The 16,952-nt window shown below is 54.3% G+C and overlaps 1 protein-coding gene across 2 annotated transcripts in view; it reads left to right on the forward strand.

The window, feature by feature from the left end:
- LOC146799914 (NACHT, LRR and PYD domains-containing protein 12-like) overlaps positions 1–16,952 on the forward strand; it is a 1,343,351-nt gene that overhangs the window by 109,571 nt on the left and 1,216,828 nt on the right. The window lies entirely within an intron of this gene.

Below are 16,952 nucleotides of genomic sequence, written 5' to 3' on the forward strand. Positions count from 1 at the left end.
CCCGAACCCCCACCCGTGTATGTACGCACCAAACCCCCCCCAGCCGTGTATGTACGCACCAAACCCCCCCCCACCCGTGTATGTACGCCCCCGAACCCCCACCCGTGTATGTACGCACCACACCCCCCCCCAGCCGTGTATGTACGCACCGAACCACCAGCCGTGTATGTACGCACCAAACCCCCACCCCAGCCGTGTATGTATGCACCGAACCACCACCCGTGTATGTACGCCCCCGAACCCCCACCCGTGTATGTACGCACCACACCCCCCCAGCCGTGTATGTACGCACCGAACCACCAGCCGTGTATGTACGCACCAAACCCCCACCCCAGCCGTGTATGTACGCACCGAACCACCACCCGTGTATGTACGCCCCCGAACCCCCACCCGTGTATGTACGCACCAACCCCCCCCAGCCGTGTATGTACGCACCGAACCCCCACCCGTGTATGTACGCACCTAACACCCCCCCCAGCCGTGTATGTACGCACCAAACCCCCACCCGTGTATGTACGCACCAAACCCCCACCCCAGCCGTGTAAGTACGCACCGAACCACCACCCGTGTATGTACGCCCCCGAACCCCCACCCGTGTATGTACGCACCAAACCCCCCCCAGCCGTGTATGTACGCACCAAACCCCCCCCCCCAGCCGTGTATGTACGCACCGAACCACCACCCGTGTATGTACGCACCAAACCCCCACCCCAGCCGTGTATGTACGCACCGAACCACCACCCGTGTATGTACGCACCTAACACCCCCCCCAGCCGTGTATGTACGCACCAAACCCCCACCCGTGTATGTACGCACCGAACCCCCACCCGTGTATGTACGCCCCCGAACCCCCCCCAGCCGTGTATGTACGCACCGAACCACCACCTGTGTATGTACGCACCAAACCCCCACCCCACCAGGGAATGTACGGACCGCACCCCCACCAGTGCATGTACGGACCGTACTGACGCCAAAAAAACACGTACTGAACCAGGACAAACCATATTTACACAAGGAGAGTCAAGTAGAGTTTCCCCACACCACCAAACATGCCCAACAACCCCACAAACATCACATACACTCACCTGCAACTGCCAAACTGCCAAACAGAGGCCCAAAACTCAATCACTCCTCATAACACACCCACACAAATTTCAAACACAGCCACACCCACAAATGGACCAATAAAAATGGACCACACACACAAACCATGAGCCTTTGCAACAGACCCACTGCTGCCAGAGCCCACAGACGACCCACACCACCATACTTGAACCTCACACTTGCATACCTTCACACAACCACCTACACAAACACCCCCTCATCACATTCACACACACACCTCCACTACCACACCCACACACCCACAACCATCCACACCCACACCCCCACAACCATCCACACCCACACCCCCACAACCATCCACACCCACACCCCACGCCATGTCCACCACCAAGAATCCAAAGTTCACAAAGGAGGAGCTGGAGATCCTTGTCGACGAAATCCTCAGAGTCGAGCCACAGCTCTTTGGGACATTGGTCAGACAGACCAGCATATCCGAAAAAACGGCCATGTGGCAGAGGATCGTCGATTCTGTGAATGCTGTTGGGACCACCAGAAGGACCAGGCACGAGTGCCAATCCAGGTGGTACGATCTGCGGAGGACGGTCAAGAGGAAGATGACTGACAATCACAACCAGGGGAACATCACTGGAGGAGGGCCGCCCCCCAGACCGGTACAATACCATCCCTGGGAGGAGAAGGTGATGTCCACGCTGGCGGTGGAGGGACTACACGGACTGCCAGGACTCCCAGACCCTGGTGAGTACACAAACAACTCACCTCACATGGGGGGGATGCCATACACAATCAATCATGCATGCCACCCCCCCCAAGCCACCACCGGACACAACAACACTCCACAAACACACACATGCCACTAGCGCCTCCATGCCCCATGCATCAATCAGGGCCATGCCAAGTCACAGGCCACACAAAACACCAACACAACACAGGATGTTGTCGATGCTGGGAGTGGGGGCAGCAAAACTAACATTGAGCAACTCACAAGCACACAACAATGCCCTCAGCCCATATGGCCCAGGGCACAGCCATACAAACTGTGTGTACCCACACAGTACTGTCTTGCCTGCAAATGGTGGCTGCCATGCAGGATGACATGGGTCTGAAGGCACAATTTGCACATAACAGCAGACAATGAAGATGCATCGCTCTGATAGAGTCTCAGCACACACCGCCACAGCAGCAGCCTACACTCAGACACACTGCCCAATGGGTGCCCGGAGAACAGGGACTAACTCACATGAACAAGCCAATGGCCATTCAAAGACCGGCTAACTGTGTGTGCCCAGGAAGCTGGCCTGAGGTGACAGAGAGTGACAAAGAGAGGGAGGGAGAGGGGGAATGAGAGGGAAGGAGACAGAGGGGGACACAGGGAGACAGACAGAGGGAGGGTGTAGGGTGACAGAGGGAGACCGACAGAGGGAGGGAGGAGGGTGACAGAGGGAGGGAGGAAGGGAGACACAGGGAGACTAAATCACCCTTGGGTGGTGTGGCCATGTCCACTCGTCAGCCGGTGGACTGTGTGCATGCAGACCAGGTCTGGCAGTGCCTCAACCCCCCCTTCCGTAGATGAAGACCGGTCCATGTGTCAATCTGTGCACGAGTCCATCCGTGCTGCAGGCACAGACCTAACCACACACCCAGTATACCCACCCACTGTGTCGGTAAGAACCCTGTCACAAATGCTTCAGTCCCCTACCTGCAACATCAAATTGCCTTGCCAAAACACCATTTGGCCACGTACAGTGCAACACGTAAGGCGCCTCTGCATGGCTCGCTACGCCCGCACACCACACTGCTGACTGTGTACCCAAATAGATGCATCAACTAAGATTGTGTCTCACACATGCGTAAAGCCCTGACAGCTGTGGCCAAGGGACATAGCCATGCACAAGTGCACTGTGAGAGGAATGCAGGACAGATCCAACTACCCAGAGGAAGAGTGCCAAATCAGAAATGCATGCAACATGGATGCCACATGTGACACTGTTAACATTGTCTCTCTCACACACAGGTCAACGTCGACGAACACCCCCCAACACTGGGGGGGAAGTCTCACAGGACCAGGCTCCGCGGGATGAGGACCCCACCGCCAGCGATGACTCTCACCACTCCGTGGCTGACCCAGACCAACCTGGCCCCTCTGGTGTTCAACCACCTGCAGCACCTGCGTCAGGTACAACTGTGCCAACCACCACCCCCATTCCTGCCACATCCCAGGAGACGTCCAGGAGCCCTGCCCGCACACGACCACCCAGCCAGTCTGCCCAGGAGGGACACGGTCCTCCGGGCACCCAGGAGGAGGCAGGCGGCAACGCAGATGCCATCCCTCAGGGGTCCCGGAGACCCGATGCACCCACAACGGCAGGCCAGGTGCACGTGGGCAGGGGTGGCGGGAGTGGAGGACGGCGGAGGCGCGAACCTGACCAGGCAGCTCAGGACCCGGTAGTGTCCCAGGTCAGCAACATCCTGGATACATACCGGCGTGACACCAGGGGCATGGACCAGATTGCGTCCACCCTCAATGACATCAAGGGGACCCTCCAGGAGATGAAGACCCTGCAGTCCCAGCAACATGCCTGTCAACTGCAACACCAAGGAAGGATGGAGGATAGACAGGCTGAGCTCGTGGCGGTGCAAACCCAAATGACCGGTGTACTCCGTCGGATTGCCGACAACATGGGCAACCCTCCCTGTGGCACCAGGCGAAGGCCATTACCAGACACAGGGAGGGATCAGGAGGAGGAGGATTCATCCGATGGAGCGTCACAGACATCGTCACGGACTGCTTCCGAGGGTCCCCGCAGGAAGGTGGGTCGTCCACGAAAAAGACTGTGAGAGTCAGCAGAACATCACCATCTCCCAGGTCACCTGGCCTGGCACCTGGCCCTCTGGCCCAATAGCAGCACATGACATTCTCTGCCACATGGACTTGCTGGTCACTGTCTGACCTATGTTGACGAAGACTGTGGCATGGACTCTGACATTTTGCTACGGCAAGGATACCAACTCCCCCAGTGAACTTTGGATTCTAAACTCCCGCTGTGCACCTCTTGTCATCCCCACAAACCCGTACCCCACCACAAATAAATTAATCACACTTACAAGATGATGCCGTGATTCTACATTATTACAATACATGTGTGTGTCGTACAGTCAAAGCATGCCTGATCTCAGAATTAACTCCAACCATCCAAACCGTGGGGTCGCAGTCTTGCCCAGGACACACATGGGTCCCAATGTCTCATCTGATACAGACATGGAGTACCATACTCACCTGTGCTGGGCCCAACCAGCTGAGTGGTTCCCGCACAACTGTGGCTACAGACACATTCAGGGGAGCAACAGTCATGCGCAGAGGTCAGGGATCATGTGGAGTGACCTGGCTTGCCGCTCCCAGGTATGTCTAGACATGTGTCCCTACAATGTGCAGCATGCTTGCGTCAGGCGGATGTTGAGAATGGTGGCTAGGCCAAGGTTGGATGCATGGAGATGCCAGAATGCAGTTTAGGATCACAGTGCCACATGGTTGTGTTGGGGTTGTGGGCTGCATCATGAGTGTGGGCGTGGATCGAGAAGGTCATCCTGCAGCTAGCTGTGAAACATTCCCCCCATCCCGTTTGGACGTTGATGTGGCCTGGTTGCCCGACGCAGTAGCAGAGCTGTGCAGATGCACTCCGGATATGGACAAGTACCATGGGAGTCGTAAGGCACATGTCCGTAGACTGCAGGGTAGGATTCGACACGGATGTTGTAGTTGCCCTGGGGGATGGTCTCTCTTGCCTTGAGGTGGATGGAACTGTGCATCTTGTGCATAATACAGTTCCCACTCCCTGACAAACCCCTAGCATCTTGTCACTCTACACATAGACACATATGCACCACCTATGAAAACTATGCCAGACATGCCGCACGCACAGTGGCAACAGGCCACCATTGACAGGGAAGAGGCACCTTGGAGACAGAGGGACAAATTTATTAGTCATGTGTGTTGGAATGACAATGATACTCTGTCAACACATACACAGGTCATGTGGATGAACATGTGAGAGCAACACTGGCACCCCCCATTGCAACACAGATGCTGGTATCCCATTGACCTGGCACACAAGTGACGGATAACAGCTAAACACCCCCTGCTGCCACGGAGAGGCCGCTATACACCATTGAGGCCCTGATGGGGCAATCACACACCATGTCAACCCGGTGCAACCTGTATGTTTCCGAGGCCAGTGTTACACACAATGATGGCCTCATCACAATCCCCAATCCCCTGCCACATGACAGTCACCAAGTCTGACCATGGCTCCAGGTGAAGCCTGCCCCATGTCATGTTCCCCATGTAGGATCACCATGTATGCAAATGGAACACACATGAACCGGAGAAGTGCACACAGACTACAAACAATTCACACACCCAAAACGACGTGAGGCATCCCTTACCCTAAGGAGATTTCAACACTTGCCCGTGCATGTGACGCTGAATCAGCACATGTTGCTGTGTTCATGAGGAGTAGCAGGAGCACAACAATGCCACCAGCAGACAGCATGCACATGGACCTGTGGAAGAGAGACACACAAGGATTCAGCACAAAGGAGCACATCCGCAAGCATGTACTCAACACGTATCATGTTGTTAACATGACAGGTGACAATGATGACCCTCAGACAACATCCTTCCATTGCGCCATCACTTGAGTGACACTTCAATACACACCACTGACTCACTTGGCAGACATGCAGATGGACACACACATTGCAACACATGCCACACACGGCCCAATGCGTGCACACTCAGACACTGGAACTCACCACTAAGCAAAGAAGTTGCGTATGAGCCGACTCCGCATGTCCTCCACAGCCTCCTCCTCCTCCACATCACTTGCCCCGTCACCAAGGCCTTCATCCTCCACGGGTGGATGGTCCTGGTCATCTTGATCCAGTATGAGTGGAACAGCTTCCTCCACTGCCATGTTGTGCAGCATGCAGCAGACGATGATGATCTTGCACACCTTCACCGGGGCATATGGGAGTGCTCCGCCGGTCTTGTGGAGGCACCGGAATCGGCTCTTCAGAAGTCCAAACGTCCTCTCAATGACTCTCCTGGTCCGCCCATGTGCGTTGTTGTAGCGGTGCTCGGCAGCCGTGCTGGGGTTGCGGACAGGCGTCATCAGCCATGGCATGTTGGGATAGCCAGCGTCCCCTACAAGGAAACATCATGGACAGAAGTGTGTCAGCACAGGCAGTGAGATTGGAAGATGACGCCAAACACTGAACTGCCAGAGTCTACCCACCAACAATACATGCTCGCTCGTTCCGCAGCTGCAGCATCATTTCAGGCAGCCTGCTACGCCTCATGATGAAGGCATCGTGTGCTGATCCTGGAAAGCGAACACAGACATGTGAAATCACCATGTTGGACAGACACACCACAAGGGCATTAATGGAGTGATAATGTTTGCGATTCCTATACACCACCTCCTGTGCCTGTGGTGGTACCAACGCAACATGTGTCCCATCTATGGACCCAATGACATGGGGCATCCCTCCCGCGATCAGGACGCGACCGGGGCCGGCCTCTATCTCCGACCAACCAGCCATACCACCGCTACTTACACTCGAAATGAGCTGTTGGCTCTAAAAACCCCCCAATGCACGACCTGCCTTTCTCCCTCCTCTGACGCTCAGAGCAAAGCCTTTGTTTGCACTGCCTGCAACTTCTCCCTGCCCGTCCCAGGCCATACTATCAGGACGACCCATGCCCTGAACTCCGCCTCCTCGCGCGGAACCCAATCCCCCCTGACCCTCCCAGCCGCCTTAATCAACTGCAGATCTTTGAGTAAACATGCTATCGACATCTGGCAGTCCCTACGGGACAACGACTGGGACCTACTATTTTTAACCGAAACATGGTTGAATGACACCACAAATCCTGCAATCGCCCTCGCACTGCCGGAAGGTTATAACATCATCTGTGCAAACAGACCCAATGGTAAATCTGGGGGTGGTGTTGCGTTAATCCATAAATCCAAATGGACGGTTACCCTCCCCCCTTACGACCCAATCGACTGTATTGAAGGCCTCCCCTTCAGTGTTCAAATCTCCCCATCCTCCTCCTGTTCTGGAATCCTTATTTACCGTCCCCCACATTCCAATACCTCTCACTTACTCGCTCTGGCGGACTATCTCACTCAGCTTAGCACACGATACGCTAACTTTACTGCACTAGGAGACTTCAATCTCCACGTTAATAATGAATCTTGCTTGCACAGCAGCAACTTCATTTCAACGCTAGCAGTATGCAATTTAGTCCAAATAATTACCCTACCTACGCATAAAGCAGGTCACACGCTCGATCTGAAGTGCTCCAACTTACCATCTATCCGGGCCACATCTCCTATCCCGGTTATATGGTCCGACCACTTCCTCATCCCTTTTGAAATCGACATTACCTGTCATGTCAGACCCGCCATCACCCCTAAATCATCAGGCAGAAACTGGAGTCGTATCACCCCTGAATCGCTCCTGGGATATTTAAAAAACACTCTACCCCGTCCATCGTCCGATCCGGACTCACAGATTGACCATCTGGACGCATGGATTAGCCAGGCCATAGACGCCCTGGCTCCCATTAAACCCACTAAAACCTACAGGGCGGCACCCTCCGCACCATGGTACTCAGATGAGCTCCGGCAGAAAAAGGCCTCCTGTAAATCCCTCGAACGCCTCTGGAGACAAAACTACTCCTTGGACAGCAAAACCATTTATAAATCGGCCCTTAAAGAATACCGGAGAATGATCGAAAAACACAAACAAGATTTTCTAGCCTCCAGAATCAAACTTGCCAGCAATGGCGCTAGGGAAATTTTTAATATAGTAAGATCCTTTACAAACCCCAATGCGCTGACCCGTACTCAGCCCGCCTCTCTGTCGCTTTGCGACAAACTTTCACAATTTTTTGAGGATAAAATCGAAGCCATCTACTCTTCCTTCCCTATTCCTAACACAGAAGGGCGACAAAAGGAACTCGTGACTTCCCCGCTTCTGCAGCCTATCCTACTCGAATTTGCATCCATATCAGAAACAGATTCCATGGCTGAACTTATCAAATGCAAATCAGGCTCACCCAAAGACCCTTGGCCTGCCAAGCAATATAAAAATCTTGCATCCCTCCTCAACCCCCACCTCAACTCTATCTGGAATAACTCCCTCAGAACGGGCTGTTTCCCTGCCAAATGGAAACATGCCTCCTTAGTCCCCATCCTTAAAAAACCCAACTTGGATCCAGACAACCCCAGTAACTACAGGCCTATTTCTCTCCTGCCTGCTCCAGCCAAGATCCTGGAAAAACTGGTACACTCGCAGTTGTCGAATTACATTGAAACCAATGGGCTTCTCCATGACTCCCAGCACGGTTTCAGGTCGGGCCACAGCACCGAGTCGGCCCTAATTGAAATGGCTGACTCGGTGAGGTGGACGCTTGACCAAGGATCGAGGGCGGTGTTGGTGCTGCTGGATCTCTCGGCAGCATTCGACACCGTCTCTCATAAAATCCTGCTGGAAAGACTGGAGGACCTTGGGCTGGGTGGCGCTGCTCTGAAATGGCTCTCATCTTACCTTTCGGACCGCACACAGCAGGTCTTCACTCCTCCATTCACCTCTTCTGCCAGACCACTCAAATGGGGAGTCCCTCAGGGTTCTTCCCTAAGCCCGCTCCTTTTTAATGTGTATTTCACCCCCCTGGCCAAGCTGATTGCACAGACGGGGATTAAATCTACCTCCTACGCTGATGACATCCAGCTTCTTTTTACCTTTGACTCCCCCTCCGCCTCAGCTTTTGATCCACTCAAATCCTGCCTTAGGGACATTTCGAGCTGGATGGATGCTAATTCCCTCCGACTCAATGCTGGAAAAACAGAGATCCTCTTTTTCAACACACCATCCCCTCTGGACTCCAGTATATGGTGGCCAGAAGACCTGAGCCTAGCCCCACCCCCAAAGATTCGGTGAGAAATCTCGGAGTTCGCTGGGACAATCAACTTAGCTTTAACAATCAGGTGCAAACAGTTGCATCCTCCTGCTTTGCTAAGATCCGCACCATAAAACGCCTCATTAACTTCTTGCCGGCGGACTGCCGTAAAACTGTGATCCAGGCATTGATCATTTCACACCTCGATTATGCCAATGCCCTCTACCTTGGTATCACAGCAGGCCTCTGCCATAAACTTCAGACGGTCCAAAATGCCGCCGCACGGCTGGTGGAGAGCATTCCTGCTAGACACCATATCACTCCACACCTCCGCAAACTCCATTGGCTGCCCATAGCCAAAAGATGTGTGTTCAAGGCCATGACATTGGCCTACCGAGCATCAAAAGGCAGTGGATCGGCACACCTGAAAAACACTCTGCGACCCTATGCCAACTCCAGGACTTTACGATCCAATACCCTCCACTTCCTGGAAACTCCCCGATTTAAACGCTCTCGGGCAGGTGGAAAAACCTTTGAGGTCTGTACCTCTCAGCGCTGGAACAAGCTCCCACTAGCCTTACGCACTTGTCAGTCAGAATCAGCCTTCCGTAAATCCCTGAAAACACATCTATTCTCCTCTTAAACAGTGGTATTCTGACCCCTGACCTCTATTTTTCAGAGTTCTCAGCGCCGGGACGCCCCGTTGGGGCCGCTGCGCGCTTTACAAAATACTCAAATAAATAAATAAATAGAACTCACGCTTGACATCTGTCAACTGCTCACGAATTGGGAATTTAATGTACTCATCCAGGTGAACCAACATGGCCTCTAAGAAATCATGCAGAACACGGCTGAACATTGTCTGGGACATGCCCCCGACATCAGCAATGGTATGTTGGAACGTACCCGTGGCAAGGAAATGTAGGGATGCCATCACCTTCAACTTGGGTGTCAGTGCACTGGGATACCTGTGGCGCGGGAGGAGTTGTGCTTCCAGCCGGCCAGTCAACTCATCAATCAACCGTTGGCTGAATCTGTAGCGGCGTATACAGTCCCGTTCATGCAGGGCAGCAATGTCTGGCATACGTCGAGGGAGAGGCGGAGCCCTGCAGTGAAATGGAAGGAACACCTAAGAGTGAGCACTGTACAACAACATCGTCAATGCACTGAGCACATGTTACACAGCCAATACACATATGCCACGTTGTGAGTCAGGTCTGTGCCACATTTCCTGGCCACGTACGCCAGTCAGGTGACACTCCTACCAAGGGACAGCCACTAACGGAGGGGGGCAAGATCACGATGACATGGCATGAGACTAGCTGTGGGCCAGTGTAAGTGAACATGCACACGCATCACAGGATTCACAGACATCCACACATGTGCAGAAGTAGTATGCGTATGGTACAGACAGGTAGTTGGATGCGATATGCACTGGTCACATGTCATAGGAATAGGACAGGCCACACACATTGCCTTTGAGGAGTACATGTCGAGACAGAACATACATAGGGAGCATGTGGATATGTACTTGTGTTGATACTCCGTGTAGTTGGATACATACACACCTCATGGCAAATCACATATGTGGGCTGGTGTGCGGAACAGTGTGCCATGCCCATCGACACACAGACACATGTTGGCAGCAGCAACTGCTGATGCATTGAACCACACACCTACAGCAAAATCATGGAAAGACATGCCACACACATGACATGGTTGCAGCGTGCAACGCAGCCATACACGTGTCATGTGTAATATTCCGTGTACCTGGCATCAGGGGACAGGTGCGGGTGTCCGTGACTGGGACATGCAAGTGACTCATGGCTCCACTAGTGTGTACGACATGCACACATGTCAAAGGAGTGCAGGGGATGTGTGGTACAATGCGCACCATCACACACGACATGTGTACACAGCTCATCGTACATGTGCTTTGCCCACACCTCAGGGGTAAAGTGCCACATCACATCCTGACACACCTGTGTCACACACATGTGGTATTGCACAGACAATGCATTGGTGTCCACCCTTGGCAATACCTGTCCGCTCCATTCCTGTCTGTGTGCCGCCTGTCACCACTGACAGTTGTGAAACGCACCGTACATACGCTCGGAGTGCGTGTATAGGGTCCCTGGGCCAATATTGCCGCTGGCGTATGCGTACGCCACAGTAGTACGGACCGTACAAGCGCTTGTACGGTCCGGATCACAATATGGGCGCTGGCGTATGCGTACGCCACAGTAGTACGGACTGTACAAGCGCTTGTACGTTCCGGATCACAATATGGGCGCTGGCGTATGCGTACGCCACAGTAGTACGGACTGTACACGCGCTTGTACGGTCCGTACTACTGTGGCGTACGCATACGCCAGCGCCCATATTGTGATCCGGACCGCACAAGCGCTTGTACGGTCCGTACTACTGTGGCGTACGCATACGCCAGCGCCCATATTGTGATCCGGACCGCACAAGCGCTTGTACAGTCCGTACTACTGTGGCGTACGCATACGCCAGCGCCCATATTGTGATCCGGACCGTACAAGCGCTTGTACGGTCGGTATCACTGCTTGTGGGGTGCCCTAGGGCGTGGAACGCACCGTACCTGTGTGTAAATGTATGAAAACACATAGGGGACACATGAGGGACAAGTATAAGGGCCTAAATGCCTGATGGTTGCCATGGAGACTGAGTTAAATTTTTGAATTTGAGCACCAGGTGCACAGCAGAAGTCAGTTTGAAAGAATCTACATTGTTGCAATGTGGATGTTGACTTGACATCATTATCAAAACTGAAACCATGCAAAGCCACACACTGGGGTAGGTTTGAAGGGATTGGATGAAACGTAGGATGCTAATGTGACTGACCAATCAATCTGTACTCCTATACATGAACAGGCCAGCCAGGCATATATAAGGCAGCCAGGTCCCATGAGAGAGCACTTGCCTGCACATCCATTCATCCATGACCACTGCTGCTGATAGTGATTCCTCTGGCACCATGTCCAGGACTGTGGAGAGGTCACAGCCATTCACCCAGGAGGAGAACCTTGCCCTGATAGATGTGATCCTCCCACAGTTCCAGAGCCTGTATGGTCGACCAGGGGTTCAGGTGAGTGCAGACTCCACTAGCTTAGACTGTGCCCCTTTTGTGTGACAGTGACTTCTGGCATTGTGTCCATGTGTGACAGACATGCACTGTTGTTTGGAGTGGGTCCCAGGGTGTGGAAGGCCTCATGTCACCCATGCAGAGCATGCTGTGTTTCCTGTGTGCACTCCTCACTTGCATAGTGCCTACTGTGACAATGAATGCAAGGTGCATGCCACATTCTGCCTGCATACTCCTCCTGGGGATGTTGTTTCCACAGTCCTGATGTGATCCTGTGTTCCCCCCAGTGTGACAGGTGTCAGTACCCATGGATGTGTGTTTGTTCAGTGTACCTGTGCTGTGAGTGTCCAAAGGCCGTGTTCGTCCCCTGCACATTGGTGTGTGTGTTAGTCCCCTGTCATGTGGGTGAGTGCATATGGGGAGTGTTGCACACAAGCAGCATGAGGGATGGATATGGCCTGGCCATCCGATGTGAGCAGGGAGCAGTGCTGTGTGCATGCCGTGCTGAGCCAGCCCCACACCTGTGACACCCCCGTCTACTGGCACATGGGCAGAGTGAGGTGTGTACCCGCAGTTGGCAATGCCATGTGATTGTCCTGTTCCTGTGTGTGTCTGTGTACTCTGCTGAGGTAGCATCAGTGTGCTGGGGCAGGTGACTGCTGTGAGGTGCTGTACATAATCCTGGTGTAGCCTGTGAGGCACAGTGTGATCCCTGGTCAGTGAGTGTGTGGTACCCCTCATGCCACCCGTGTGCTTTCACTGGCACGTAGTGCATTTGGCCTTCCACAGTGGATAATGTCCCTATGACAAAGGTGCAATTAGTTGCATGCATACCATGGCCTGTTCATAATGAGGATTGTTCTATATGTGTGTCTCTGTGTCTTTGCTCATGTGGATTAATGTATTCTCTCTTTTGCATCCTCACAGGTAGGCGCCATTGCCAAGGGGGAGATCTGGAGGGAAGCCGTCAGTGCCGTGAGGGGTACAGAGGGTCGGAGGCGGAGCCTGTCTCAGGTGAGGAAACGCTGGCAGGACATCCGGTGCTGGACGAGGAGGATTGCACGGCTCCTGCTGGGGGACTCACCTGAGAGCCGTAAGAACCGTGGGCGCCGTCGTCTGACCCACATCCAGAAGCGTGTGCTGGCGGTGGTCTTCCCCGATATGGACAGGCGCCTACAGGAGAGGCAGCAGCAGGAAGGGGGTAGGTACATGTGTGTCAGTTGTGTGTCCCCAGCCAATGTAAGTGTGCAGTTGCATGGATACACTGCCAGGGTTTGATTGTGCAGTGCGTCAAGTTCTCCACAAAGTAGCACAGTGCTGTTCTCACTCCCTCCCTTCCCCTCCTTGCAATGTGTTCCCTGGTCTGTCGCCACTCTTGCACAAGGTTATTTAGCCAGGCAGTTCATGCAGGTGCCCTATGCTATCAGCATCATGTGTGGGGGTGATGTGCCACAGGTATGGGGACCTTGCGTGTGCCATGGCCAATTTCAGTCATTGTGGTGTCCATGTCACTTGGCACTGATTGTGAATCACGACATAGGGGTGTGTCTCCAAAATGTACAGCCTTCCAGCATGCATGTCCAATTGTGTGCCCTCTGACATGATGTGCCTGAGTGGGAGGCCTGCTAAGTGCAGGGACGGTTGCTTAATTTGCAGTCATGTCCATCCTGGACCATGGAGGAGTGTGGGCACTACTGTCCCCTGGGGCACCTCTTCCTAGGTATCATGTGCGTCATCCAACAATATGGCCATTCACTGTGTCTTCGCCATGGGTTGGGTAGGGTGGCATTGTACCCTGGGCTCAACTGTTAGGACCTACAGGTTGCTACATGTGTCCACTGTACAGGGGGACCCATTTTGCTTGTGCATACTCACAGTGGGCATTACCTGTGTGTGTTGTTGAGACAATCTGATGATGTTTGCCTGTCAATGATGTGTGGACATGGCCACCAGGGGCTGTGTGTGTACAGTCATGAATTAGTGGAGGCCATGTGTTTCCATCCCAGAGTAAGAGGTGTACATACTTTCTCCGTCTCAATGAGATTGTCTCAGGTGTGGGTGGTTTGTGCGTACAAGGCCTACATGTCAGAAGCTTCATCCTCCTTGCTGGGTTTAGCCTGTGTGTGATGTTTGACTGGACATACGCTCAAGGTGCAGTGACCCTGTCATGTGTGGCCTGGTTTCATGTATTGCCTTTGCAGCATGCGGCAAGAGTAAATGGATATGATTCATGCTCATCCCTTTTTGACGACGCAGTGTGGTGCAGGTGCTGTGCACATTTGTCCCCAGAGGCTGACTCCTCTCTAAAATTTCAGGTGCAGTGATTTGCTGTTGTGTCATGATCTCCATTGTGTCTCAGTGGCATGGTGGGTCGAAAAACTGTGTGTTCCATGGCCTACATGTGTACATTGTTTTGTAGGTGTTACTCCTGTTGCTTTTCAGGCTATGCAATGTGACCTATGTATATTTGACTCATGTGACATAAGTGTACAGGTGTCTGATTTTCTCCTGTCTCTTCACCTTGCCCACAGCATCGCCGGGGGACACGGAAGGAGACACTAGCACGGACCGGGAGGAGAGATTGAGCACCAGTGCCAGCAGTGCTGTCCTGTCTGGCACATGGAGTGGCACGGAGGCCGAAGGGAGTGAGGCAGAGGACCTGTTGACTGCCAACACAGACTATGACGCAGACGGGTCCGAGGCTGAGCTCCCAGAGGTGGCGGAGTCTGCCCCCCCAGCTGATGGCAGCCCTCCACATCCCCCCGCCACCTCAGGTTCCATCACCGGCCTCCCACATGCTCGTGGCCCTTCCCTCCGTGCTCGGTCCCCACATGTCTCCTTCCTGCCAGGCACCGCACCCCCTGCCCCTGTCACCACTGCTGCGGTGAGTGCGGAGTCTGTGGACATCCTGAGGCAGTTGCAGGTTGGTCAGACTGCGATGCTAAATGTCCTCCATGCCCACACCCAGGTGCTGACCCAGATGGAGGCATACATGGAGGGCATGTCGGCTGCGCAGTCTGACCAACGGCAGTTGCTGAGGTCCATAGACTCCACACTGACTGCAGCACTGGATCTCCTGCAGCGCTGCGTAACACCCCCTACCCCTGCCCCATCCACAATTCCCACTCCCGTGCCTGTCCCACGCACATCCAGACGTCAGCGTGCACGCACCCCAACAGACACAGGCACCACACCACCAGGGAAGTCGAAGCGCACACCTCCTGTCACGCACACACAGGGTGAGGAAGGCACACCCACTGGGTCGGGGGGGAAACGTAGAACACGCAGCCACAGTGGGAGTCCGCATTCCACACAACCCACTCCCTCCAAATCCACTCCCCTTAGCTCTCCTGGCCAACAGTCAGTGACAGCATCATCCACTGCGAGTGTGCCCCCCAGCCCCAGGATGACACCACCCCGCAAGCGGTGGAGGCGGGACCCGGCCAGGGGAGTTGAGTCCCCCACCCTGTCCACACCCTCCCCCAGTGGCGCTGCGACCCATCCCTTTGCCCCCCCCCCCTCCTTGGGGCCTGTAGTTGGATTGGGTGCGGGGGAGTCGCTGGGGGAACTTGCCGACGTGTGCAGCGCCATTCTGTCCTCCACCTTTGGCGCTGGCACCCCCCCGTGGCAGAATCATCCCTCCCTGCACCCACAACACCTACCCTTTCCCCTCCTGTCCCTGCGGTGCCTGTTTCCACCCTCCCCCCTGATGCCCCCTCTTCTGTGGATGAAATGGACTTGTGAACTGTGCAGGCAAGCTAGGGGACACACGTCCCGATGTGTACCCCCCCCCCGGACATTGCTGCTGGGCTGTCCCATGGCCCTTGTACATAGTGGACATTTTCTCTGATATATTTTCCTGCTGAATAAAGCCTTTTCTTTTGGTTTTGCACACTGATGCTTTCCTGGACTTGCTGTTGGTGCTGGTGCTCCCTGCGTTGGGGTGGTGATAATGTGTTAGGGGTCTGTGAAATGTTGGAGTGTGCTGCTCATGGGGTGTACCCTGCCATCTGCGTGCCATCACAAAGGTCTCTGCCAATGGTATTTGGTCATGTTTGCTCTCACTGTATGGTGACATTGTCCCAAGGTGTGTTCCATCCTCTGTGGAGCAGGCCATTTTCCCTGCAGGGTGTCTCCCAAATGCTGTGCTGTGCTGTGTCTACATTTCCTGGATGTGTGAGGGTTGCCGTTCAATATAGCCATGCTGGCTCAGCGATGGCTCCGCCTGCATCTGGGGTATCACCCTTGTAGGTCACTGAACTTGTTGATGGGGTATATTGTCCTATGTCTGGGCACTGCTGGGAGTGATAGGTACACACCCCTCCTGTGTCTGGGCACTGCTGGGAGTGATAGGTACACACCCCTCCTGTGTTTGGGCACTGCTGGGAGTGATAGGCACACACCCCTCCTGTCTCAGGGCACTGCTGGGAGTGATAGGCACCCACCCCTCCTGTGTCTGGGCACTGCTGGGAGGACTCTGCACCCACCCCTCCTGTGTCTGGGCACTGCTGGGAGTGATAGGCACACACCCCTCCTGTCTCAGGGCACTGCTGGGAGGACTCGGCACCCACCCCTCCTGTGTCTGGGCACTGCTGGGAGGACCCTGCACCCACCCCTCCTGTGTCTGGGCACTGCTGGGAGGACCCTGCACCCACCCCTCCTGTGTCTGGGCACTGCTGGGGGTGTTTGGCACACCCCATTCTTATAGCAGGTTCGGTGCGTACATACACGGGTGGGGGTTTGGTGCGTACATACACGGGTGAGGGTTCGGGGCGTACATACACGGGTGGG

The sequence above is a fragment of the Triturus cristatus genome, chromosome 8 (genome assembly GCF_964204655.1).
Source record: "Triturus cristatus chromosome 8, aTriCri1.1, whole genome shotgun sequence".
NCBI lineage: Eukaryota > Metazoa > Chordata > Amphibia > Caudata > Salamandridae > Triturus > Triturus cristatus.